Source organism: Sapajus apella, unplaced genomic scaffold (assembly GCF_009761245.1).
Source record: "Sapajus apella isolate SASKATOON/1434 unplaced genomic scaffold, GSC_monkey_1.0 scaffold113, whole genome shotgun sequence".
Classification (NCBI taxonomy): Eukaryota; Metazoa; Chordata; class Mammalia; order Primates; family Cebidae; genus Sapajus; species Sapajus apella.
This window is the reverse complement of record NW_022437053.1, coordinates 3,196,843-3,206,071: the sequence shown is the minus strand read 5'-3', so window position 1 is coordinate 3,206,071 and position 9,229 is coordinate 3,196,843. Positions and strand designations below refer to the sequence as shown.

Here is a 9,229-nt window from a genome sequence, read left to right as displayed (position 1 = left end):
GCAGTTCCCTCTCGATCCTGACATCTACCGCTAAGACCCAGGAGATGGATAAGTAGTATTTCACGTGTCCTTTTTTCTCTGGGGAGCAGTAGTCATATAATAATCGATTAGGATGAAACAGGTTTTTATCAGTTTATATAAGAGGTAAAGAAAACAATTGGCAAAACCAACAAATTTTACCATATTAATGATTAAATGTATAGTATAATTGTGGTAACTGTGTGCACACTGTTGTGCTGCAGATCTCTAGAACTTTTTCATCTTACAGAATAGAAACTCTACATTCATTGAACAACTCTCCTTTCCCCCCTTCACTTTCCTTGGAAAATATCATTCTACTTTTTGCTTCTGAAATTTGATTATTTTAACTACTTTATATAAGTGGAATCATTAAGTATTTGTCTTTTTTTGACTGGCTTATTTCACATAGCATAATGTCCTCAAGGTTCATTCATGTAGCATTTTATGGGATTTCCTTCCTTTTTTTAAGACAGAATAACATTTTGTTATATGTGTATACCACATTTTCTTTAACCATTTGTTGATGGATGTTTAGTTTGCTTCCACTTCTTGAATTTTGTAATGCTGAAGTAAACATAGGTGTACAAATATGTTTTTGAGAACCTGTTTTAATACATTTGGAAGTATGCCCAGGTGTAGGATTACTGGATCATATGTATTTTTTTTAAGATTTTTTTTTTTTTAACAGGAGTTCTAGGTTCACAGAATTGAGAGGAAAGTACAGAGTTTGCCCCTGTACCTCCTCCCACATACAAGTATAGACTATTTCATAGTCAGTGTCTGTCCCCTACCAGAGTGTTACATGTCTTTACGATGAACCTATATTGATACATCATAATTACCCAAAGTCTGTAGTTTATATTAGGGATCATTCTTAGTGCTGTACATTTTATGGCTTTGAGCAAAGTATAATGACAGGTATCCACCATTATAGTATCATGCAGAGTGTTTTCACTGCCCCCAAATCCTCTGTGTTCTGCCTATTTGTATTTCCTTCCCTCCCACTCCTTGGCAGTCACCGATCCTTTTACTGTGTCTGTAGCTTTGCTTTTGCCAACATGTTATATACTTGTAATCATACAGCATATAGCCTTTTTAGCTTGACTGTTTTTACTTAGTAATATACATTTAAGTTTCTTCCATGTCTTTTCATAGGTCGTTAGTACTTCTCTTTTTCTATCTTCTGGACATATCACAGTTTATTCATTCACCTAATGAAGGACATAGTGATTGTTTCCACATTTTGCTAATTATGAATAAAATGGCTGTCAACATTGGTGTGCAAGTTTTTGTGTGGACTTCATTATTCAGCCACTTCGTGTAAATGCCAAGGAGTGCCATTGCTGGACCTTAGGGTAAAAGTCTTTAGTTTTTTAGGAAACGTCCAAACTGTCTTCTAAAATGACTCTACCCTTTTACATTTTTCACCAGCAGTGAGTGAGTGTTTCTGTTGCTCTGCATCTTCACCAGTATTTGATGTTATCAGTGTTCTGAATTTTGGCCATTCCGATAGGTGTGTAAAGGTATCTTGTAATTTTAATTTGTGTTTCTCTGATGCCATATGATGTGTGGGGCATCTTTTCATATGCTGAATTGCCATCTATCTATCTTCAGTGAGGTGTTTGTTAAAGTTGTTGGCACATTTTTTAAAATGGATTGTTTACTTATGGAATTTTAAGAGTTCCTTGCACTATTTATTTATTTATTCATTCATTCATTTATTTATTGAGATATAGCCTTGCTTTGTCACCCAGGCACAGTCTTGGCTCACTGCAACCTTTGCCTCCTGGGTTCAAGTGATTCTCCTGCCTCAGCCTTCTGAGTATTTAGGATTATAGGCGTGTGCCACCACACCCAGCTAATTTTTGTATTTTTAGTAGAGTCCAGGTTTCACTATGTTGGACAGGCTGGTCTCACTGCTGACCTGAGGTGATCCACCCACCTTGGCCTCCCAAAGTGAGCCACCGCCCTCAGCCTCTTTACACATTTTAGTTAATAGTTCTTTATCAGATGTGGCTTTTGCAAATATTTTCTCCTTATCTGTGGCCTTTCTTTTCATACTCTTGACATGTCTTTTGCAAAAGACACAAAATTTTTTTTAAGAAAGAAGTAGACATTTTTAATTTTGGTGAAGTCCAGCTTATTAATTCTTCTTTCATGGTTGGTACCTTTGGTGCCATATCTAAAAAGTCATCACAAAACCCAAGATTCTGCTATGTTATCCTCCAGGAGTTTTATAGTTTTGAGTTTTACATTTAATTCGCTGAGTTTATTTTTTGTGAACATACCTGTGTCTAGACTTATTTTGCATGTGGTTATTCATTTATTGCCAGTTTGTTGAAAAAGACTGTTTTCTCCATTGTATTGCCTTTGCCTCTTGGTCAAACACTACCTTTGCTCCTTTGACTATATTTATGTGGGGGTTTATTTTTGGGCTCTCTGTTCTGTTCCATTGATCTATTTTGTCAGTTCTTTTGTCAATACCATCTTGACTACTGTAACTTTATAGTAAATCTTGAAGTCAGTAGCATCCATCTGACTTTTTCTGTCAACATTCAGTTGGCTCTTCTGGGTCATGGAATAGCTCTTCCTTGTTTAGTTCTTTGATTTCTTTCATCAGAGTTCTAGTAAATTTTCCTCAAAGATCTTGTACTAGTTGTGTTAGATCTGTACTTAGGTATTTCATTTTGGGGGATGCTAATGTAAATGCTATTGTGTTTTTAATTTTAAATTTGACTTATTCATTGCTGGTTTACAGGAAAGCTATTAGCTTTTGTATATGAGCCTTGTATCCTGCAGCTTTGCTATAATCACTAGCTCCAGGAGGTTTTTGTTGTTTTTCTTTTTTTCAAATTCCTGTATCTATTCTACACATAGAGTCATTTTATCTGCAAACAAAGGCAGTTTTATTTTCTTGTTCCAATTTAGTACACACTTTTTCCCCTTTTCTTGTCTTACTGCATTAGCTAGAACTTCCAGTATAGAGTAATGAGGAAGGGATATTCTTGTCTTGTTCCTGATCTTAGTGAGAAAGTTTCTAGTTCCTCATCATTAAGGATGATGTTATTAGCTTTATGTTTTTTTAAACATTATTTATCAAGTTTAAGTTGTTCCCTCTATTCCTAGTTTACTAGTTTTTATCATGAGTGGATGTTAAATTTTGTCAGATACCTTTCTCTATTGGTGTGGTCATGTGATTTTTCTTCCTTCAGCTGTTGATACGGTGAATTGCTTACTTGATTTTCCAGTATTGAACCAGTCTTACATGTGGGATAAATCCTACTTTATGCTGGTGTATACTTCTTTTTATACATTGTTGTTTTTAATTTGCTAATATTTTGTTTAGAATTTTTGCATCATTGTTTATGACAAATATTGATCTATAGTTTTCTGATGTCTTTGGTTTGTGTATTAGAGTAATGCTGACTTCATAGAATGAGATAGGAGCATCCCCTTTGCTTCTATCTTCTGAAAGAGATTACAGAAAATTGGTGTGGTTTCTTCCTTAAATGTTTGGTAAAATTCATCTGTCCTGCCTTCTATTTTAGAACATTGTTACTTACAGATTTAATTTCTTCAATAGATGCTTTTTAATGAAGATTATTTTTTCTTAGAGTTCTGATAGATTGTGTCTTTTAAGGAATTGATTCATTTCATGTAGGTCACCAGATTTATGGGCATAAAGTTGTTCATAATATCCCTTGATTATCCTTTTATTGTCCATGAGATCTGTAACGATACCCACTCTTAATTCTGATAGTATTTTGTCCTTTCTCTTAGCCTGGCTAGAGGCTTATTGATTTTATTGATCTTTTCAGAGAACCACCTTTTGAATTCTTTGATTTTTCTCTGTTGATATCTTGTTTTCAATTTCATTGATTTCTCCTCTAATTTTTACATATTCTGCTTACTTTGGATTTAATTGGCTTTTTCTAGTTTCATAAGATGGTAGCTCAGATAATTGATTTTTCTAATATATGCATCAGTGTTCTATGTTTCTTTCTAAGCACTGCTTTCACTGTATCCCACAAATTTTGATAAGTTGTGTTTTCATGATATCTTCAATTTACAATGTTTTCAATTTATAATGGCATTATTAGGACACAACCCAATAATTGAATTAACAGCATCTGAATACGTAAGCACAATTGTTGACATTATTTTGAACAAATTCTTATTTGTTAGATCAATGAAGTATAAGAAAAATTAAAGGTTTTATTTTACTTTCAGTCTTTCTTTGATGCTCTATATATGTAGATTTCAGTTGCTGACCTTCCCCATATTTACTGCAAGGCAGGTGTACTGACAACAAATTTCCTTAATTTTTGTCTGAGAAAGTGTTTCTTTTTCACTTTTGAATAATAATCTCACAAGATAGAGTGCTAGGTTTATGGGTTTTTTTCTCTTAACACTATAAATATTTCAACCTGTTCTTTTTCTTGCAGGAAGTCACATGTATGTTCTTTTTCTTTTTTTCCTCTCCAAGATGATTTTTTTTCCCCCTCTGTCTTCAGATTTTTTTCCTGTCCTTGAATTTCTGTAGTTACATTTTATGCCCAGAAGTAGTTTTTTGGCATATATTTTCAAGCTCAGATTCTTCCTCCATGCCCAGTCTACTAATAAGCCCATCACAGGCATTCTTCATTTCTCTTACAGTGGTGGTAGTGGTGGTTGTTTTATCTCTAGCATTTCCTTTTGGTTCTTTCTTAGGGTTTTCATCTCTCCTTTTTCTTTTTTAACATGTTTACTTAACTCATTAGCATATTAGTCATAGCTATCTTAGATTTTCAGTTTGATAATTCCAAATATGCTGTATCTGGTCCTGATACTTGTTTTTTTACCTTTTATTATGCCCTGTATTTTTTTTCTTGATAGCTTGACATCATGTACTAGGTAAAAGGAACTGCTATAAATGAGCCTGTAGTAATGCAGTTGTAATGTATAGGGAGAAGAGTTGAGTTCTGTAGTCTTATGATTAGGTCAGTCTTTTAGTGAGCTTATTTATGCCTCTGGTCTGTGAACTTCACAAGTGTTTCTCAGTCCCACCCCTCCCTCACTCCCTTAGTTAGAACAAGATGTCTATAATGGCCTGGAGTTTGGTTGTTTCTCTCCATCCCCACCACCCCAATCATTTTGGCTTTGCTACAACCTCAGCAGAGTAGGCTTTGGTTAACCAGTTTCTTCCGAGGACAAACCTTGTTAAGACCAGAATACTCTGGAGTGCTTCGAAATCATTTCTTTTTTCCTCTCTCCTGCAGAGGGTTGAGGATTCTTCTATTTTTATTGTGAGAAGCTGGTCAATTGCCTGAAGGTAAAACTTAGAAAATTGTGGGGATCCCCCTATAATTGGGTAACTGGAGTTTTTAGCTTTCAGAGTTGTCCACCCTGAGCCTTCATCTGTTTGTCCATTGCACTTCAAGATTTCCTACACTGTGGAGGTTTGTGCTTGTTTTTCATCTCAGATAAATGGTGGTTCTATGTGTTCACCTGTCCTTCACTGTCACTTACAGGCAGTCATTTGCCCTGTGACCTCATTTATCCTATCTCAGATTTGTTTATTTTTAAGTTTGTCATTTTTTACTTGTTGTTAGGTTGGAGTGGTGACTTCCAAGCTCTTTATATGTGGAACTGCAGGTAATTCTATTTTAAATTTTTTTGGGAGGCCGAGGCGGGTGGATCACGAGGTCAAGAGATCGAGACCATCCTGGTCAACATGGTGAAACCCCGTCTCTACTAAAAATACAAAAAATTAGCTGGGCATGGTGGCGTGTGCCTGTAATCCCAGCAACTCAGGAGGCTGAGGCAGGAGAATTGCCTGAACCCGGGAGGCGAAGGTTGCGGTGAGCCGAGATCGCGCCATTGCACTCCAGCCTGGGTAACAAGAGTGAAACTCCGTCTCAAAAAAAAAATTTTTTTTTGAGGGACCGAAATATTGTTGTCCATAGTGTCTGGCACCATTTTACAATTTCACCAATGGTGTATAAGGGTTCCAGTTTCTCCAAATCTTCACAAACATTTATTTGCTGTTTTTTTGATGGTGGCCAGCCTAATGGTTTCAAGCGATATTGCAGTTTTGATTCACATTTCCCTGCTGTTGGATATGTTGAGCATCTTTTCATGGACTTATTGGCCACTTGTATATATTTTTTGGAAAGATGACTATTCGAGTCATTTGTCCACTTTTTAACTAGATTTTTTGTTGTTGAATTGTAGGAGTTATTAATATATTCTGGTTATTAACCACATAACAGATACATGGCATGGAAGTATTTTCTCCTGTTTTGCAGGTTGCCAGTTTACTCCGTTGACTGTTGACTGTTTCCTTGCTTTGCAGAAATTTTTGAGCTTATGTTTCCCCAGTTGGTCTGTTTTTGCTTTGGTTGCTTGTGCTTTTGGTGATCTAGTCAAGAAATCATTGCCAAGTCCAATGTCATGAAGCTTTTTCTCTATGTTTTCTTGTAGTAGTTTGATAGTTTGATATTTTAAGTTTAGGTCTATTATTCCATGCTGAGCTCATTTTTGTATATGGTGTAAGGTAAGGCTCCAACTTCATTCTTTTGTATGTGAGATTCCAGATTTCCCAATGCAGTTTGTTGAAGAACCACTTCCCCTACTCTTTTCCCTTCTGTTCAGTTGTTCTATGTATATCTGTCTTTATGTCAGCACCATAGTGTTTTGATTACTATAGCTTTGCAATATATTTAGAAATCAGGGAATGTGAGGCCTCTAGCCTTGTTTGTTGTACAGATTGTTTCAGCTATTCAGGTTCCTTCAAGAGTCTGTATGAATTTTAAGGTGATTTTTTTCTGTTTCTGTAAAAAATGCCGTTGGGATTTTGACAGGGATTGCTTTGATTTGCAGATGGCTTTGCATAGTATTGCCATCATAACAATAATAAGTCTTCCAATTCATAAACTGGATGTCTTTCCATTTATTTGTATTGTCTTTAATTTCTTTCAGCATTGATGTATAATTTTCAATGTACGTGTTCTTTTCATTTCCTTGGGAAAATATTCCCTGTTTTACTCTTTGATTTCATTGTAAACGGATTTTTAAAACTAATTTCCTTTTTGGATTCTTCATTTTTAGTATTTAGTAATGCAACTGATGGCCGGGCGCGGTGGCTCAAGCCTGTAATCCCAGCACTTTGGGAGGCCGAGGCGGGTGGATCACGAGGTCAGGAGATCGAGACCATCCTGGTCAACATGGTGAAACCCCGTCTCTACTAAAAATACAAAAAATTAGCTGGGCATGGTGGCGCGTGCCTGTAATCCCAGCCACTCAGGAGGCTGAGGCAGGAGAATTGCCTGAACCCAGGAGGCGGAGGTTGCGGTGAGCCGAGATCGCGCCATTGCACTCCAGCCTGGGTAACAAGAGCGAAACTCCGTCTCAAAAAAAAAAAAAAAAAAAAAGAAATGCAACTGATTTCTTAATGTTGCTTTTCGTATCCTGTAACTTTATTGAATTCCTTTATTCTAACAGTTTTTTTTTTTTTTTGTAGACTAGAGTTTTCAACATATAAAATCATGCTAACAGAAGTAATTTTACTTCTTACTTTTCTCATTTAATACCTTTTATTTCCTTTTCTTGCCCAACTGCTGACTCTGGAAGGACTTGTAATAAATAGTATGTTGAATGGAAGTGGTGAATATGTGCATTCTTGTTCCGTTTGTGATCTTAGAGGAAAAACTTTTTTTTTTAATCACTGAATAATATTAGCTGTGGTCTTTCCATATATGGCCTTTATTATGTTGAAGTAATTTCCATATCTTTCTAGTGAATTGAATGTTTTTGTTTTTATTTTTTTGAGATGGAATCTTGCTCTGGTCATCCAGGCTGGAGTGCAGTGACGCGATCTCAGCTCACTGCAACCTCTGCCACCCGGGTTAAAGTGATTCTTCCGCCTCAGCCTCCTGAGTAGCTGGAATTACTGGCACCCACCATCACACCCAGCTAATTTTTGTATTTTTAGTAGAGGCGGGGTTTTGCCATGTTGGCCAGCATGGTCTCAAATTTCTGGCCTCAGGTGATCCACCCACCTCAGCCTCTCAAAGTCTGGGATTACAGGCATGCCCCACGCATTGGCCCAATTTTAAATCTAAATTTGTCAAATGCTTCTTCTGAGTCAGTTGAGAATGATTGGTTTTTGTCCTAAGAATTCAGTGTATTAAAGTGATTTTTGTATTTTAAACGATCTTGGATTTTATTAATAAATCCCACTTGAGGATTTATGAAGTATAATCTTTTTAGTGCATTATTGAATTCTGTTTCTTGGTATTTTGTTGATGTTTTTTGCGTATTTATCAGGGATTCTTTTTTCTTGTGGTAAATTTGTCTGATTTTGATATCTAAGTAATGCTTACCTCATAAAATCATTTTGAAAGGGTTCTGTCCTCTTTAGTTTTTTCAGAGTTTTAGTGAAGCCCTGGTGTTGTTGGACAGTTACTGATTCAATCTGTAATAATTACAGGTTCATTCAGAAGTTGCATGTATTTGTGACTCAGTCTTGGTGGGTTTTATGTGTCTATGCATTATCAAAGTTTATCGAATTGGTTGGAGCATAGTTGTTCGTATTAGTCTGTTATGGTCCTATTTAACTGTGGCAACAGTTTATTATCCCCTTTCTTAGTTCCAGTTTTTGCTGTTTGTGTCTGTTCACTTCATTTCTTAGTCTAAGAATTTGTCAATAAAACAGCTACTCCTAATTTTGTTGATTTTTTTTTCTATTGAAAAACTTTTCTGTTTCTTTTCTTTTTTAGTTTTGCTGTAACTTTTTTGTTGTTAACTTTTGAGTCTAATTTGTTCTTCATAAGATGTAAAGTTAATTTGTTGATTCGGGGTTTTTCTTCCTTTCTAACTGTGAAATATGACACGTTAAAACAGACAGATTTTCATTTTCCAGATGAATTATATTATGTAAATATTTAGTTCTACAATTTTACTTTGTTTTTATCATATATCAAGCACTTTGGGCATTGAGACTATAAAAATGAGTAAAATAATTCTTGAAGGTCATTTCTGTGTTACCCATATTTCAAACGGTTGAAAATACTGATTTGTATTTATTTTTTCATGAAAATTATCTTGTTCTATCTTTAATAGGTTTTTGTTTGGTTCATGGTACTAATGAGTTCACAATTGTAGGTTTAGTCTCGAAATAATCTAAATTCACTTCATCCCATTGTAGTTGATCTTACCTCATACTGAA

The 9,229-nt window shown here is 35.5% G+C and overlaps 1 protein-coding gene and 1 long non-coding RNA gene across 6 annotated transcripts in view; one reads left to right on the top strand and one right to left on the bottom strand.

Annotated features, from left to right (window-relative positions):
• Positions 1 to 9,229, top strand: part of UBE3A (ubiquitin protein ligase E3A) — a 96,760-nt gene that overhangs the window by 49,724 nt on the left and 37,807 nt on the right. The gene's annotated exons all lie outside the window — the stretch shown is intronic.
• Positions 26 to 9,229, bottom strand: part of LOC116537746 — a 99,465-nt gene continuing 90,261 nt past the window's right edge. The window contains exon 3 of the long non-coding RNA XR_004263304.1: positions 26 to 78. This is a non-coding gene — a long non-coding RNA (uncharacterized LOC116537746). The remainder of the gene's footprint in view (positions 79 to 9,229) is intronic.